Raw genomic sequence first — 19,213 nt, 5'->3', positions numbered from 1 at the left:
AATATGACTGTGTCTTGTCTTGATTGTTATGTCTTTTTGGTGACCCACATGTGCTTTATCGGCAAATGTATGCAATTCTGTTTTACCTTAAGTATTGCATTTTGTAGATGACTTAATATGCTATGAAGAGATTGCTGATTCTTACAAATTGGTATTTGATGCCAAAGTAAGGCTCTTCCTGATGCCTACTATCCGCGCTTTAGGATACACCAGTCCGCCAGTCGAGGGAGCCCAAGGTGCCTCTTCTGAACAACTGGCTGTTAGGGCTAGGCATGGTGTATCAACAGGCCAACAGGCCACACACTCCCTGCACCACCCCAGACCAGTGCTAGAGCTCCCCAAAGTTCAACCCCCGTCCATCACAATCAGGTCACCAAACCTCAGTGACACAGAGAGCACTCACTCCCACTGGATCTGCGGAGTGCACCTAGTTAACAGGGAGGTTCGTAACAGTTCTGGACAATGAGACAATTAGCAAACGTGAGGAAAGAGGCCCCAGCCCTCTGGAATCTAGTGACAAGGAGGGACCCACACAATAATCTCAGGTAGCTCAGAAAACCATGGAGAGTGAGCTTGAGAGCAGGACTTGACTTAGGAGAACAGAACATATTGCTGAATGATGGAGGCAATTTAAATGGGAGTCAGAGGAAATGGCATCAACTAAGAAGGCAGAGAGAGAGAGAGAGATCCCTGAAAGGCCAAGGAGAGAGTAGAGCATCACGTTCTCCACCTGAGGAGAACTGGGATAGGTACAGAGCCTCAGTCACTGAAGAATCCGAGGTAGAATCAGAAGGGAAGGTTCCAACTGGGGTCCGTGTCTCACCAGAGCATCAGCAAAGGAGAGGGGCTCACCAGGAAATTAGGGACCAAGGCAGCCTGGTGCAAACCCAGTTTAGACATAGGAGGACCAAGATGGCACATTTGCATGCGCACAAGGAGAGTAGCATTGATGACGACTTCTGCTGCTCCTCCCGAATGCACAAGACAGGTAAACTGACTCCTGAAGAAAGGCAAGCTCTTCACCCAACTCTTTTGCCCCCTGCTAGCCCGCTGGACTGAAAGAAGTGATCAATATGATAGACCCTGGCCAGGGGAGGGATACTTCACACCAGAGGACATAGCAATTGCCAAAGACTGCATCCAGCAAAGAGGGGGAGATCCCAAGTGGAGCTTCCCTCATGCATATGAGTGTCTAAGGAGGTGGGAACGCTATGTCGAGGGAAAACCCAGTGGAGCTGCCCAAAACAAGAATATGCCCGCTACAACAGAATGGCACGGCAGGGACCCTCTCTGTGGAATGGATTCAGATGGACAAGAAAGGGCTAAGATCCATAAAGCAGACGTAGCTGGACGGGGTTAGGAAATGGACCCTATGCCTTGAGAAAAACCCTAGCGATAGGTGATGTTAAAAGTCTGCTAAATAGCAATACCGGTGAGCCGACTGACACAGTGTTCGCCCAAGTCCATATCCCAGCAATTATGCTGACAAACACACAGCATGACGGGCCACATTTAGGCACCAAATATGGAAGGCCCTGAGGGAAATGTTCCTTGACTGCCTAGATGTAGGGGGATTGAATGCCGAACCATGAAATCTGGATAGACCATAACAGATTTTCTAGACAGGATGAGAGAGTGGTGGGGACAGGAAACAGGACAACCATGGACTGATACAGTCCCTCAGGTCATCTTTCACAATATCCTCAAGAAGGAGCTGCCTACCAAAAATACAAAGCAGTTTGAACAGCATGGCATGGCTAAACACCAAACCCTGGCAGGAGAAACAAGCACACATATTGTGTTTTCACTAAAAGAAGCAGAAAATGGATAAGGAAAAAACAGGAGCAGGTCCAGAGGGACACCGCTAAGTTGGTAGAACATAAGCTGAGGAAGACCACTCTCAACGGGGTCATGTTGGCCGCAAGCATGCAAATGGCACCAGTCCTGAAGGGAGCTCTACCGTAAGACCACAGAGGGTTCTAATATAACTGTAACAATAGAAACGAGGGACGTTGGCAGCAGCCAAACCGCAAACAATGCTACTATTGCCACAGAATGGGCCACTTGGCTGATAGATGCTGACTAAAGTCAATGAGCCAGGGCCAAGCCCTGCAAAATTCCCATCCACAAGGTCAAGCCCAGGGAAATCTGACTGCACCTTATATTCAGCCATGGGAAGTCAGTTCACTGTTGCAACACCGCAACATGAATCAGGTAGTTGAGCCAATACATTGTATCAGCAATCGCAGTCAGGGAACCCATCCCAACAAGGACCTGGGCCACAGCAATGACAGGGAGGGGTGACTGTTTGTGGAAGCAGTGCCCTCGCTCAGACACAGAATGCATATGCACAGTTAACCCGAATATTCCCAAAGCATTCATTTCACACACCCCTTAAAATTCACTGCAGCAAAACTCAAGAGAAAAAGCAAATGAGATTTGGGATTTAAAGCTTTACTTTGCATTCAGGCGAATTTTGTTTTTCTTGGGAACTGTCAACCGGGTATCCTCACTGGAGTCTGCTATTCTGAGTTGCTGTGTGGACTACTGATTGGGTATCCCCACTAAAGGTCACCATTCCTGAGGCTGGTGGGAGCCTAGGCCCCACTCTGCTGCTGAGTTCCCAGGGCGGTGTGGGTTGGCCCGGTGTGGTAGAGGAGGGCAGCTTGACGAAGGGGGCAGGGCAGCTCCCTGACCAGTGTTCAAAAGCAGACACCCAGGTTTCTGCTGCTATCAGTCAAATAGGATGGGTTCCAATTACCAAGTCAAAAGGTCCCTATTCTCAGCCACCTAGCGGGGATCGAGAGTTCCTTTTGACATGTAGTCACAGCAGCAATAGTCCCTCCAGCGGCCCCCAGCCAAATGGGAGCCCCATTTTTCATTCCCAAATCAAGCTGCCATCTATTGTTGTGAGCAATGCTTTCCATGTCCTTGGGACATCACATAACCCTCACAGTACATGCATGAATTCCAACAGATCGCAGAGCACCGCATGGCCTCGAATCAGTAAAGGGGGATTCACCAGGAGAACTAGCTGTCCCAGTTCATTCCTATAATCCAGGCAAAACTTTAATGAGTTCATGGCCTCACATGCCATTTGAAGGGAGTAACAATCCCAATTTCGAACTACACAAATCAGAGGAACATAGGTGATGAGGAACAGCTCTCTGACACCTTCCAGTTCATGACAGTAAAGATTGGAGGTCTAGGAAAATGCCCAAAACCAAACAAAGAAGCTCAAAGCTAGCCCAAAGGAAGCCTCTAGAAAAGGGTATAGCCAAGACACCTGGTACCACTTGGGAGGGTCACATTGGGTGCCACATGCTGGGAGTGGAGGGGCACACATGTGACCTCAGGACACATTGTAATCACCGACCGAAGCTCATTGTGACACGTCTCCTCTTTTACACCCCTTTCCATGCGTAGGTTAGAAACACTGTCCACACTGATGACACCCCCATGCGCATACCAGAGTACTGGAGGGCTTGTGATGCCAAAAGACAACCTGCCAAAAGTAAAAATTACCAACATTCAAGAGAATCACCCCATAAAGCATACATTTCAGACGTACACTTAGTCAGGCACAGATGGGGGGAGACCTAACAACCCATAAAATCAATTTGTGCCTAAACAATAATCACTTTTTTCCAAACCAGATGTCAAAAGTTGGGTCACTTTGGGGGTGCCTTAGCAAAATCACAAAAATGCAGAAATTAATAATTAGTGACAAGCATGGATGTAATATGTTTTCTTTTATAACAAACAGACATAGCTGTTGCCCAACAGGTCTGCAGCCCAGCCGCTAGATGCACCACCCCTACAGTGGACCATCGCCTTTTAAGCGGCTGCACCTCTACCCCCAGCAGGATAATGAGCAACAGGCTGCTCTAAAGAACCTTTACATCAAACAGGATCAAAAGCCACAAACCACCCCAAGGACTTTCCACATCCATACCTCCAATGGATTCCCAAACCACACCTTGCTCTAAAGACTGTACCAAACTGTTTTTAACCAAGAAACTCACATCACCAAGAAGACCACGGACATCTCCACCGCATTCACCTCAAAGCCTGGAATGTTTCATAAGTTATGTCTTTTTATGCAGTGATACATCCTCTGTTTACTAGGGATACTACCTCATCCATGCATTTTTAAAGATCAGTCTAGTCTAATGTAGTCTATTCAAAAAGTACCACCACACTTACATAGGGACCTTTCGCACGTCAGCTACAGTTACTCCACACACCCAACACTAGTAATCCACATGCACTACATAGCTCTTTTTTAGACAACATGTGGTATCAGCACATGACCGCAATGGGCTCCAACGCATTAGCCAGGTCATGCTACATCTGTCGCTCATACCACATGTAGCAGATACAGATAGGCTTTACTTATACCAAAAGGTAGCACCGGAAAGAATAAAATGACTTTTCCATCTGTACCTATATAGATTTAGGGCCAAAATACAACCTAATAGAGTAGAGCCTGATAGAGTAGTAGTAAATATGACCCATTATGAGACTAATCCATCAGCACTGTACCTTCTCACTGAGCTTAGTAATATTCAAACTGAGCTGGACAGGATACACAGAAAGGGAGCAATAGGTGAGGATACTGATTGGCCTCTAGATGTTCCAGAAAAGAGATTATTAGAGGTAACTAAACCACCCAAACAGTCCACAAACATTTCCGCTTCCATCTGTGGTCCCAAAGTGGCCCTTAACATGTCTGGAGTGGTCATCATTAACAACAAGTGTACCTCAGACATGGAGTTTCAGTGCAGGGCCGTTCACCTCAATGATATGAAGGGAAAGAGGTCTCATAAGGAAGGGCTGAACAACAGCATATATACCCCATGTCAGGAGATCTGGGACAATGAGATAGATAGGTACACATGGACAGAAGGGAAGAGACAACCACTAATTCTACGGAAACTCACACTGTATTCCTTGCGTCTCAGAGGCAAAGGAACCATCTTTTGTGTATGAACAAAAACTGTGGCACAATACTCCGCATTCTGGACCTGCAGTGGGGTACCTCAAAGCTGATGGACACCCACTGGCAATGTGGCGAGTCTGCCTCACACCCAGCTTATCCCCGGGTGGCATGCACTCTGCTCCCTTATCACCATACACAACCAAACCTGGTCACTCCCTGTCAAAGCCCAGCTCACCTGAGTCCTTGTTCAGTTCTGATGGAGGTTGAAGACAATCCGACCCCACCCTGAAACTGCTTGTTCCAGCACACTAGTTTTTAAAACAGTGCACTAAGAACAGAAGCTCAAGGGAAGGGGGGAAGTGGATAAAATAAAATAAAGAGACAACACCGTTCTTGCGTTTCCACTGTTGAAGTGCTGCACAAATCTGCGGCCCTCTCTGACTTCTGTAGAAACTGGTGCCTAATGAAACATAAACAAAGAACAGATAAGTACAACCTATTCCTAACTGGGTTCCTGACTATCCCTTTATTTATTAGAAATTTTCTTCTAAAAGTACCTCTTGGATCCTGGTCTCTAGTTTCCAGGTCTGGGATGTGCTTTCTATTACTCTAAAGCTTCTAAAACATTAAACAAATACCGTTATCAGAATTACCAATATCAAACATTCATCTTAATATAACTAAAGCCTAAATTCCCAATAGCAGACTCACTTTTCCCATATTTCCAGAATCTTTTATAAAACAAATACTGTACTTTTACGTCAAAATACAGCATGTAATTTGTGCAAGTCCTTGATTTACTGTTTGCCTTGCTGTTAATGGTTTCCACGGTTCGATTCTTAAAAGTTCCATAAAAAAAAAAATGTTTGCTTCACAAAGCTCCGCAAAGTATTCTTGTAACAAAGAGTTTGAATCACAATGTTCGTGGAAGGTATCTTGTTTCAAATTGTCTATACACGAATCCAGAAATTGTTGTCAAAGTTCTTTCAGGTAATAAAAGTTTTGCACTTACTTGTTGCTGGCAAGAGATACTGATCAGTCTAACCTTGTCTTCTTTCTCTTTTGCAGGTTGCTTGTAGGAGAGAGGCTGAGGCAAGGAGGAACCGGAAACCGGAAGAAGGAAGAGCCAGCAGCTGCGCCCATTGAAGCCAATGAAAGTCTGTAGAGAGCAGGAGTGCCAGCGCCGAGGGATCTGTCCTCAGGTAAGCGGGAGGTAGACAAGCACAAGCACTGGGTGAGGCTCGGGGGCTGCCTTTTATAGACAGGGCTGGGTGTGGTCCTCACATGCTGCACATGTTCTTGAAAGGTGTGCAGAGCTGGGTGTGGTTTGAAGAGCTGGGTGTGGTCCTCACATGCTGCACATGTTCTTGAAAGGTGTGCAGAGTTTCAGTTATTATGCAAATGAGTTAAATTAACACATGGCCTAGAGAGGAGTGTTTTAAAGAAGCCTTGGTAAAAGCAAGGCCCAATGTGTAAACAAAACAGCACATTAAACAACATACACAGAAGCCTAGGGGGGGGGAGAAGGTGAGATAACAAGAAAGGATTTCAATAGTAAGTTAGGGAGCTATTACAGAACCCACTAGTGCAGTGAGAGGGGACATGCTCTTTGCTGTGCACAAACCCTAACACTCCCAGAGAAGATCTGTCTAAACTGTACCAGCACCCACTAAGGAAGAAGACAACACTTTTGCATCAGTGTCAGGAGAATAGAGCTGCTGATTATTTTGGCTGGGCTCAGTACAAGGAGATTTCTGAGGAATTTAGGCTGTTCGCTGATGCCCAAGTATTGATGGAAGGATTCATACCCTTCTTCACCTTGCAGACAAAATAGAATGCCTGCTGGTTGCTAATAATCCATGTGAAATGCTCAAAATGATGAACAGTACTGAGCTTGGCCTTAATGCAATCATGGAAGAATTGAGAGCCATCCACCTAATGGAAACATTGGTACGTGCTGGACTTGCTGACTGCAAGGGAGGGTGGGGTTTGCAGGAATATCAGTGCATCTTGCTGTACTTATATCCCTGGCAATGACATGGACAATTAAAATTTGACACTTGCCATTCAAGCATTGCACCAACTACAGAAAGACATGCATGAAGAAGGAGGTGCTCCTGAGCAGGAGCTGTTCACAAACTGATTCTCCTGGCTCCCCTAGTAGGTGACCTGTCTCTGCATGTCATTTCTGCCTGTTTTAGTCATACTACTGTTTTTGTGTGGTTTTCTGCAAGTGGGGGCTTCCAGCTGTAAAAACTTAGTCCCAAAGTTGGTGAGGGTACAAGGAGCTAGAAAAGTGGGACAATAAGCTACTGATAATGTGACTGTCATGCCGTTTGGGTTTGAATGTGCAGTTGAAAAATAAGGGAGGAATGCTAATATTGAATTAATCAATGTTGATGCATACTGCAATGCTTCAACAAAGTTGCATCACCATTATTTGATTTCCCCCATCATAAACTCTCCATCAACCTTAGCTCATAGGTATGTGGTCAGTCAGGCTATGAGACCTAAGCCTGAGGTTAATATCTGATAGTTCACAGGTGGAATAGCACTTCGACAGCAGGCAAACACACAAACAGGAAAAATTAGATCAGATCCCATATGGCATCACCACAATGGTCCCCAGAGATTGGCCCTAATAAAGCACACATTGCTAGAGGGATGCATGCATTGCCAAAAACATAATAAAGTTAGATGCTCAATGTAGTTAGGGACACCTAGCAAATCAGGACACAGCACACTCAGGGACCAAACACCGCTCAGGCTGGACATGTGGACATATACTCACTGGCCTAAGTTGGGTTCATGCAGGTTGAGGTCCCCCTGCATTTACTATCTGGAAACTATATTTATGACTCCATGACAACTGTTTGCATTTTTACCAAGGAATGAATGATTTATGGTTTTATTGTACTCAGAGAAATATATAAAACCCTGTTCCAATCCAATGTGCATTGAGAGACAGTCCTTAGTCCCCGGTTCTGTAACTGTTCTGCCAGCCATAAAATTTAATTAAATGAACCATTTCTGATTTGCCAGACGCCTATTGTTTCTTGTTGTTTAAGGTAAATTCTCAGTAGAACAACAGCATTTTCCTTTCCCCTCAACTAGAAAGGATTTGAAAATTATACTTCCCCTACACTGCCAGACTTATGAGGATGAGCCAAAAATATCAAATGAAAACTTGTGCAGCTGCAGCTTGTTCTGAAGAATGGTCACAAATAGGATAGCCATTCCAACAAACTACACATAGGTGGTCATTATGACCCTGGCGGTATTATAACCGCAGGGCCAAAACGACGAGAGCACTGCCAACAGGCTGGCGGTGCCTCCTGGCGTATTTTGACTGCGGCGTTAGCGCGGCGGTTGCACCGCCGGGGCCGACGGTTTCCCGCCACAATAGCCCCGACGGATGTAATCCGCCAAGGCAGCGCTGCTTGCAGCGCTGCCCTGGGGATTACGACCCCCCTACCGCCAGCCTGTTTCTGGCGGTTTGCACCGCCAGGAAGAGGCTGGCGGTAAGGGGTGTCCTGGGGCCCCTGGGGGCCCCAGCACTGCCCATGCCACTGGCATGGGCAGTGCAGGGGCCCCCTAACAGGGCCCCGCCAGCATTTCACTGTCTGCATAGCAGACAGTGAAAAGCGCGACCGGTGCAACTGCACCCGTTGCACGGCCGCAACACCGCCGGCTCCATTAGGAGCCGGCTCCTTTGTTGCGGCCTCATTCCCGCTGGGCCGGCGGGTGCAAACTTGGTTTGCGCCCGCCGACCCAGCGGGAATGTCATAATGGGGGCCGCGTGACCGCCGCTCGCCAAGGTCGTAATGACCCCCATAGTTTTTTACTATATGTCTGAGACTTCCAATTCAGAGAAACTTTGAATGAATGGGATGTGGAGATTGAGAAAACAGCTCAGAAACGAATTGTTGTAACCAAGAAACATAAAAAAAAAAAAGTGAATGCACCAAGAGGGAGGAAATAAATGTTTCACAGCTACTGGATTCACTATTTTGGATATCAGAAAAAGAGCCCAGGAAATATTCTTGAAGTGGCAAAATCAAGAATATAGTGATACTAGATCACAAGTTGGATAACTTGCCTCAGGATGTCTATGATATTCAGCCTGTACTTTCATTGTATCCTGTCTCCTCACTATTTGTGTATACTCCGCTCAAAGCTGTTAGAATTAAGAGTCAACAGGTACTAAAAAGGAAGATAAAACTCCTTCAGGGCACATACTATGATGAAACTTCTCAAGGCATAAAAAGAACAACCTTTGAAGGAGAACATGTGATATTTTTTGTAGGTAATCTCTGCATTAAGCAATAAAGTTGCCAAATTATCATTACAGTATTAGTATTACAAAAACATCAGAGAAATTGATCCAGGATGTAATTTGTACTTTCAGCTAACCAACCAGTCTGAAGATAAAATCCAAAAGACAGAGATTTAAAAATGACTAGGGACTTGCAAACTGCAAAATGTATTACCTATGGTAAACAGAATAGATATTAGGCTTCATTGTTAAATCACTGAGTTATTTCCTTGGCTGATTGAATGTTCTTTAAGGCTGAAAAATGAACCAATTTGGAAAATACATCTACAGTCTCAATGAAGGTAATAAACCCTCTGGAGGCTGGCACACCAAATCCCCTTGAAATCGTATGCTGAGTTCTTTGCATCATGACAGGTGAGGAGACACGCCTGATGGTTTCAGATTTTTAGTATGAGTACAGATGAAACAAGCAATTACATATTCTACAGTGTTTTGAGTCACAGTTGTCCACCAAAACTATTGTAAGATCTAATTCAAAGTATTTTTCTTTCTTTGACAACCAGCACTTAAGGATCCCTGATATAAGTTTAAGACTGTAGACTGTAATTCAGAATTGAGAACAAACAAATCTGTTTAAAAAAATGTAACCCATCCTTTTCTATATGCCCATACTTTAGAAAACGTTTTCAAAGCTGTTCTGGATTCAGTTGCAAAATTGCTGTGCAAATTTTTTCTAAAAGAGAAATAGCATGAAACACTGTGGGGCATATTTATACTCCGTTTGCGCCGGAATTGCGTCATTTTTTTTGACGCAATTCCGATGCAAAACTAACTCCATATTTATACTTTGGCGTTAGACACGTCTAGCGCCAAAGTCCATGGAGTTTGCGTCATTTTTTTGCGTGGACACCTACTTTGCGTTAATGATATGCAAGGTAGGCGTTCCCGTCTAAAAAATTTACTCCGAGGCATGTGCGCCGTATTTACACTCCCGGGCAAAATTCACGCCCGGGAGTGGGCGGGTCAAAAAAATTGACGTACGGCCACTTTTGCGCCGTTTTTTAGCGCCTGCAAAAGGCAGGCGTTAAGGGACCTGTGGGCTCGGAAGGAGCCCAGAGGTGCCCTCCCATGCCCCAAGGGACACCCCCTGTCACCCTTGCCCACCCCAGGAGGACACCCAAGGCTGGAGGGACCCATCCCAGGGACATTTAGGTAAGTTCAGGTAAGTCATTTTTTTTTTTTTTTTTTGTGGCATAGGGGGGCCTCCTTTGTGCCCCCCTACATGCCACTATGCCCAATGACCATGCCCAGGGGACATAAGTCCACTGGCCATGGCCATTGGGCAAGGGGGCATGACTCCTGTCTTTGCTAAGACAGGAGTCATTTCTATGGGGGTTGGGAGTGAATAAAAATGGCGCAAATCGGGTTGAGGCGAAAAATTTGCCTCAACCTGACTTGCCCCATTTTTTTACGCCCAAGCCCCATATCCCCCTACGCCGGCGCTGCCTGGTGTACGTCGTTTTTTTCCACGCACACCAGGCAGCGCCGGCGGCTAACGCCGGCTAACGTCATTGATTAAATACAGCGCCCGCATGGCGCTTCAGAATGGCGTTAGCCGGCGCTAATTTTTTGGACGCAAAACTGCGTTAGCGCAGTTTTGCGTCAAAAAGTATAAATATGGGCCTGTATGTTTTGGAGCCACCATTTATTGAGTAACAGAAGAAGGCTCTAATGCATGACAATGGGACAAAATGTCAACAAAGACATTTTGTTCTATGGTAGTGAAGGTGATCATGAAATCACATAGGGCAGAAACATAAGGTGAGCTTTCCGATAGGCTCTACAGATCTGTTGGGAACTTCAATAAAAAGGCCTCTGTAGCCTGTGTCCTGTTAGCAGCACAGGAGGACAGCCAATTGACCCTTAGAGTGCAATTTATTGTCCTGGGTACAAGTGGGAGCAGGTCTAGCCACTTCTGTTTTTTCAGGTGCAGTCCTGCTTCTGTTCTTTCATAGGTTCAGAGAGTGTTCAGTGTAGGATGCCTTGGGGTGCAACATTTATGCTTGGCACCAGATAGTGGGCAGAGTTTGACTCCTAGCTTCTACATACCAAGGGGTTCAAGGTTCCCAGCGACAACCCTATCAACTTTCTCGGTAGTCTCTTTTTGTCCTACTGCATACAAGTCCAGAGTGCACCTTACTTTGATATCTAAGATGGGGAAACCCTTCTGCCCTTGTATGCATAGCCAGATGAGGGTAATAAGCACCCCCTTCTTTGTGGCCACTCAAAACTGGCTATAGGGGTAGCTTTCCTCAAATTGGGTCTAGTGTGAGACTGACTATGGCACAAATGTTAGTACTCTCCGGGTGTGACAGTGCAGGCTTGCTTGAAGTAAATTAAGTTTCTGGGCCTACCTTAAAAGGTCTTCCTACCAGGGGAAGAGAAAAACCTCCTCACATGAAAGAGATTGTCACTCCTCAGGAGCACGTTTCATGTCTCATCAAGCTCGACCACTTGCTGGTCAGTTGCCCACGAACTAAGGTAAATTTGCCTCTGGAAGCTTTTGTCAGGTAAAAGGTAATTTTCTAAAAGTTATTTTGCCTAAATAAGTATTACAAATTTGACCACTATTTGTTTTTCAAACTTTAAAAAGAGTGGCTTGTTTTTTAGCTGGCCTCAAACCTAGCATAGCAGATTTTATATTTTAATCTGTACTCTAGTCTTCTCATAGGACAAGCAGGACCTTCCTCAGCGAAAATAAGTATTGTGGACTTCACTTTAGAGACATGGTGACATTAAATTTCTACATGCCTCATTTTTAAATACTATGCAAACTAACCTGTGGACTACTAGGCATAGATTGGGATGACAATAATCATGAACAGAAATATTTCTCCCCTATCAAAAGTGTTACATTCTCTTATCTGTATTTGTAAAACATGCATGCAAGTATGAGGTTACTGGGTGCTTTGCAGGTGGCGGCAGCTGTCTTCTGGTGAGGTTAATTGAAGGTCTTCAGCTTCTTGCAGAACTCAGAAATCAATGCGAAGACTCTGATGTGGTAAGGGTTGTCGTTCCATGTTTTGGGGAAGAGCTTTGAGAAGGTGCAGACTTTAGTTGCAAATTTGAGAATGTGGGGTATGTGTGCCACTGAGAATCTGGCTGAGCGGAGTTGCTTGGCAGGTGTATAAAAGTATAAGAGGCTGTTAAAGTGCTCAGGGCCTGGGTTGTGTAGTGCTTTGTATGTGTGTATGAGCAATTTGAATTAGGTGTGTTTTTGGTCTGGGAATCAGTGCAGTTTTCTGAGGAGTGGGGTGATATGGGTGTGATGAGTTAGGATGAGTATGTCTTGTTGTGGCTTTCTGAATGGTCTGGAGCTGGTGTAAGAGTTTCTTAGTGATTTCTGCCTAGATTGTGTAGCAATAATGGAGTCTGCTGGTGATCAAGGCCTGTGTGACCATTTTCCTGGTGTTCTTAGGAAGCCATTTGAAGATCGTTCATTGCATCCTGAGGATGTGGCAGCAGATGGAGATCACTGTGTTTACTTAGTCTGTCATGTTGAGCTTGTCATTCAGGATAATTCTCAGATTCCATGCTTGGGTGGTGGGGGTTGGTGGAGGTCTGGGGTTAGTGGCCATCCATTGGAGCCATAGGCAGAGGTTTTCCTTCTGAAGATCACTCCTTCTAATAAATGGGTTATTTTGACCAGCCAGGCTGCAGGTTTAAACTGAAGCATTTAGGCTCCAATTGTAGGTCTAAAGCCATGTTTTCTGGGTCACAGTAGTGGATGACACAATAAGTGGTGAAGTTCACAGGGAACATTTTCATTTATATGCCATAGGTGTACTTTCTGCATCATATGTTATGGCCTCATAAGAAAGTTACATAAGCTAATCAGCAGTTAGCCAATTTATTCATATGCACACACACAAACTGGCATTATCTCACACTGTGCACCTGCAAGATGAAAGGTGTGAAGCAACCATTCCTTTCATACTTCTCATCATCTATGTAAAAAACATGCAACTGCCTTCTCCATTGGCATGGTCATTTTCCAGTAAATTCAATACCCTGTAGAGAAATGAACCACCTCAACAGTTTTGGATTCTACTTTCTCAACTCCATGAGCCACTGGATAGGTCTGTGGTAATTCTGGACCCTGAAGTGTGTTCTGAATAGGTTTGTGACCAAACCAATTCAAAGATCTCCCTCTCAATGGCGCTACAACACAGATCTCTGGGAAGTAGTCATATGCTGATAAAGAGGGGAGGTTGAGCCAGACCCCTGTCATTTAGCTGTGATATCACTTTGCCCTAATGCCATACACAACTGTTTCAACCACAGACTCTTTCCTGAAGTCAGGATTAGTCTACAAATATGGGGTTGGCCATGCAAAAGGGGACACTTTTCTATCTGGTATTAAAATAAATGAAACCCATCATGATTGATTTGACTCCAACTGAAATAAAATGGTTTTGGCCATAACTGATTGAGCACATAATTGAAAGTTCCACCCCCAAACATGGCCCTCCTCAATTTTCAGAAGCTCAATCATGGTGCCAAATATCACTGACCAAAATGAAATGATGCTGGAAGGGCTCTTCACAAGACAGGGTGGCAAGCAGTACCTATGCACCACCCCAAATCCTGTTCAGGCTCCTCGCAGCCCATGCCGCCCTCTCACAATAAACTGAACCTCAGCTCCCACACATAGGAAGGAGGTTCAACAGTTTAAGGTATTAGTAGATGGAAGCAGTGAATAGAGGAATTGGGGATGAATTGAGGTAAATTTAGGAACCATACATGAAAGGACAATTTAGGGAAGAAATAAAAAGTATTCATCAAAAGGAAAGAGGTGGGTGGTTCAAAGTATTAAAGTTACAAGAAAAATGGAAAGAGAAGAAGAATGTAAAAGCAGGATGGCTTTGAGGGAAAATTCTGAGGAGCTTCCTTCATTTTTTATCAAATGAGGATGAATGTTTAAGGTGGCTTCTTTCAAAGTAGAAAGTCTTTGTTTTGTACTAAAAATTAACAGAGTTTTAGAATGATGAATTTTTAATTGGAGTGTGTTCCAAACTGATGTTGCAGTTCTTGAAAAGGACTGTGTGACTATTCTCTGGTTACAGGATCTTCGTGTTTCCAAATTTATGTTATATAGACTGCTCAGGTTTAGTTTGCTTCCCTCTATATAGAATGGCAGGTAACCTGGTTTGTTGAGATGTATTTATCTGTATGTGATTTATGCCTTTTTGAATTTTGTTCTGCCTCATGAGGAATCTAAAGCAAATTTCTAATTACTGGGATTTTATGTTCATATATTTTTAGTTTGTGATAAGAGCCTGTTTGTGGAGTGAATAATCCAATATTTTGATAATGAGGAAGGACAATAAGAAGGTATTATTGAGTCTGAAGACAGCTCAATTACTAAATACAATTCAAGTGTTTAAAGAATACATTTTTGCTCATTGAGTAGATGACAAGATGTTTTGTTTTTAATTCACTATGATTGATTTTGAAGAAAACAGGTGCTACAAAAATAACAAAGTTGAGTATTAGTAAAAGACACTCAACAAGTATTTCTATGTACTCCAGACAGCGCCCCCCTTTTCAAAGTTTTAACCCTTCTCAACTTCACCATTGTTCTTTCTTTTGGCAAATTCTTCCAACTCCTACTTACATGGAACGTGTTGCACTACTACATTTCGCATTCACCAATGTGCTGTCGCACTTTGATCAAAATATTGGCAGGGTGTTTTTTTGGTGAAGATAAAATATGGTGAGGTAACCAGGTTTGTTTTTATTTCTTGGCATATTCTTTGGTAGGATTTTCAAACCTTGAATCACTATGGACATGTTCACTTTGTGAATGTGTCTCCTAGAAGGATAACACATGTGGCCATTTAGCAGTGAAGCCGTAAGGCTTGTTGGCAACCTTACTATGTAACTGCAGCCTATCATGTGTTGCCTTGGTATGCTTTCTAGCTAGGAGCACTTCGTTGACAACAGTAACCACTTTACCCCCAGAACTGATCAACACCAAACAATTTTTAATTGTAAATATGTATATATATATAGCGCTTACAACCCCTTATGAGGCATTGCAGTGCTTTTCAGCGAGTAGCACGCTACTCTGAAACCGAAATGGATTAGTGGTGGATTAGTATTGGGAAATATGAGCATGATATTAGTATAGGAAAATATGAGTTCATTTGAGCAGTGGACACGTGAGACTGTTAGTTGAGTTGCAAAGAATAATGGAGGGAAAGAGGAGGGAAGAATCTGGAAAGTTTTACTTGAGAGATGATAGTAGTAAGATGAGGTTTGGGATGAGTAAAGGAGAGATGGAAGAGTCTGTAGAAAGGGATTAGGGCAATCATAGTAGTATAATGATGCTTGGGATGAGTCAAAGGAGACCTTCATAAGGAAGAATTTAGTAGGGTTGTGTGGGCCATCACAGAAGTAAACTGAGGTTTGGGTGAGTCAGAAGGGGTAAAGGAAGGAATATTCTAAGAAGGGTTATTTTGGATATCGTGGTAGTAGAATGAGGCTCAGGATGAGTCAGAGAGTGGGGATAGAAGATAGATTGGTAGGGGTGTAGGGTGAGACAGAATAGTGCATTGGAGAGAGCAATTTAGTTTTACCTTTTTTTCTCTTGTGCAGTGGGACTAAAGCTATAAATATACTGATTCATGATTACATAGAAAGTGAATATATTGTGTGAGGCAGATACTATATTGAGATTTAAAGATGTACCATCTAAATACAGATTTTCAAGTGTTGCAGTATTTGAAGTTAATTTATTTGTGCACTTTTTATATTGTCATTTTTATCTTTGCCTCAATATGTCAATGGTGAAATGCTTGTAGATAAATAGTTAAGATAAAGTGTACCTAGTTCGATAGGTAAACAAACCAGAGACTCATAAGCATCTAATCAAAAAATGTATACAGAAAATATGCAATGACCTATGAACATGTTAACCGTAGAAAAAAAATATGTAATATGTACATATATATATATATCATATATCTTACCTAGTGGTGGCTGTAGTTATAGTTAGGACCATAGAAAAAGTGTTTTTTGACTTGCCTATATCTTTGGCAACGTTTGACGGATCTTCACAAAATTTTCCAAAGAAAGTGTGCTTAAGCAGAGAAAAAGGAGGGGTCAAAAATATGCATTTCCTATGTTAATTCTTATAGGAGTATTGAGCAAACTACTGGATGGAATTACACCAAATTTGGCAGAAAGGTAACTTGTGGTACGCTGATAAGGCTTTCAGTAGTTTGTGAGATATTAAAGGGAAAATACATTTGTATATCTAGGGCTGTGAATCCTCCTCGATGGCTATGCAAATAATAAAAGCCCGTGCATGGAGCTGCAGATCTCTGATTGGCTGCCAATTCTTCAAACCAAGAAATCTTGGCAGCCATCTTGGGACTTGACATCAGCTGAGTCCCAGAAAATAACTGAGAACAAAAAAGAAAGGGGTGAATGTAGGTACACACTTACCCCTTTGCCCCTGTGCTGAGGTCCCAGAGAGACCCTGTCAGGGCAAAAATGCACTTTTTAAAGGAATATCTTGCCACAAATTCATGACAACTTTGAACCAAATGTGGTCTCCAACGCTTGTTGTTATGAAGCCCCTGGGTGGGCCAGATAGCAGGGGAATTTTGTAATAAAGGAGGGGGTGCACAGGCCCCCCCCTCCTACGGCATTTTGATTCCGCAGGGACCGCCATCCCCTCAGGGCTTTATTTTTCATAAATACGGGGAGGGCGTGGCCCTCCAGCAGCCTCGGGGACTACCACCTCCCTGGAGCTCTAATGAAACACAATGCGGGTGGGCCACTCCTACAGCTCCGGGGACTTCTACTTCTCCAGGGCTTAAATAAAATATAATGCCAGTGGGTGTCTAGCCCCACCTAGAGCTCCAGAAACTGCCATCTCACCAGGGCTCTAATGAAATACATTGAGGGAGGCCCTGCGGCCCCCCTGTGGAACACCAACTACCAGGGGCTATTTTACATTAGAGGGGAGCCTTGTGACCCCCCTCGAGGAGCTATAGATGGTCCTGGGGATCACCACCCCCAGGGCCAGCTCCTGCTATGTCCCCGGGTGCCAACCTCTGGAACTAAGCTGTTTGCTCTGACCTGACAGGAGTTTTGTTAGCTCCCACCAAGTCAGAACAAACACTTCACTTTCTGCAAGTGAGAGCTGTCAATATGTGTGCAGGGAACCAGATGAAAACATGTCTCCCATTAGCAGGGAACTGCTATTTAAAACAGCTCCCTGCTTGCAGGAGCAATGTTGGCTCCCGCAGGACATGAGGAGCTGCATAGGACTGCGGGGGCCTTTAGGCTCTCCCGCAGTCCTGACACTCTCTCTCTCTTCCATTCCATAAAGGGTTAGAAGAGAAAAAGAGATTGTTATTGCAATGTTCTCTCCATACAATGACTTCAAAGAGTCAGACTAGCAAGATGAATGGTAAGAATGTTATAGTTACGTTTGGATGCAGAGCAGAAAAGAGTCACTTCTGGCCTAATGGTCAAGGTCTTGTGCTATCACTCAATAGGCTGACGCTTCAAATCCTTGTATGGCTTTGGTAGTGTTTCTGTTTATTTTCTAATGTTTTGACTGTTAAACATCAAAGTCTGGTTCCCCTCAAAATCTGTGGGCTGAATGTCATAGCGAAGTCTGGATACTTCACAGTAACAAGTCACCTCTGGCCTAGGGGCTGAAGTCTCGGACATGCCCACTAAAGGTTAAGGGTTCTAGACTAGGTGAATCTGTGACTGTTTCCTGTTTTATTTTATTTTCAACTATTAATATTTAAATTACATACTGGAAGGTGATGACACTCTTTAATTGACAAAACATTTTTCTTTTAAATTTGTCTTCATATATCTCACTCTAAGTAAATCATTCATCAAAGCCAAAATTGCTCTCTCTCTCTCTCTCAATGTCTCACTTTCTCTCTCTGTCTCAGGATTGGGTGGTTAGGAGGGTTAGCTGGAGGGACTGGCCACAGACCAGACCCTGTTGACAACCCTATCAAGTATGGCCGAAGGCCGTGCCTGGCACAGGATTGGGAGGTTATAGGGGGTTGATCAGAGAGCCCAGCTGCAAGACAGCCTTGTGGCCAACCACCAACACACACAGGTTCTGGCCAGGTGCAGCAGTGGTTGGATTCATGCGCAGTAATGAAAATTACCTTATGTTAAAAAAAGCATAGAGATTCAGTGAAAAAAAGGTTACAGTGATGTTATAGTTAGGAAATAGCCTTAAAAAACATAGAAATTCACTCAAAAAATTCTAGGGACATTATAGTTAGGCTCACATTTTAAACGTACAAAAACTATAGAAATTCACCTGTTACGATTAGAGTTATCTCAAGTAACTATAACACGTGTCGAAGGTAACTATGACTCCCACAGCCGCCATGCACAGTTTTTCTGTCAAAAATGTTACTGCAAACATTACATTGATTCTATCAATGATGGTATCAAAGATGTCACAAGTGTCTTCATTTGTGGTATAGTTAGCAGTGCATGGTGAGGGTGCAAGTTATAGTCACCTTAGGGCATGAGTTATAGTTACTTGAGATAACTCTATGGTTTTGTGTAGTTTAAAATGTGATCCTAACTGTAATGTCCCTGTTTGTTTTTTTCAGTGAATTTCCGTTTGTCTAAATTCTATTTCCTAACTATAACATTCCAGTAACCTTTCTTTTTTTCAGTGAATTTCTATGTTTTAAAGTAAAGTAATTTTTATTACTATAAATTAATCCAACCACCACCTAAGGCTGTGTGCTACGGCGGTTGAGTGCAGGACCTGGCCCTGAGGCCAAACCCTTTTAAGCACCCAACCTTGCACCATGCATGGCTTTCACCCATGCATAGCAGGGGTTGCCCGTAAGGCCTGGCCTGCAGCCATACCCTGCTGTCAACCCTTATAGCCATCCAACCTCATTCTGATCATGGCCCTTTGGCCATCT

Source organism: Pleurodeles waltl, chromosome 11 (genome assembly GCF_031143425.1).
Source record: "Pleurodeles waltl isolate 20211129_DDA chromosome 11, aPleWal1.hap1.20221129, whole genome shotgun sequence".
Classification (NCBI taxonomy): Eukaryota; Metazoa; Chordata; class Amphibia; order Caudata; family Salamandridae; genus Pleurodeles; species Pleurodeles waltl.
The sequence above is the reverse complement of the archived record's forward strand: the minus strand, read 5'-3'. Positions refer to the sequence as shown.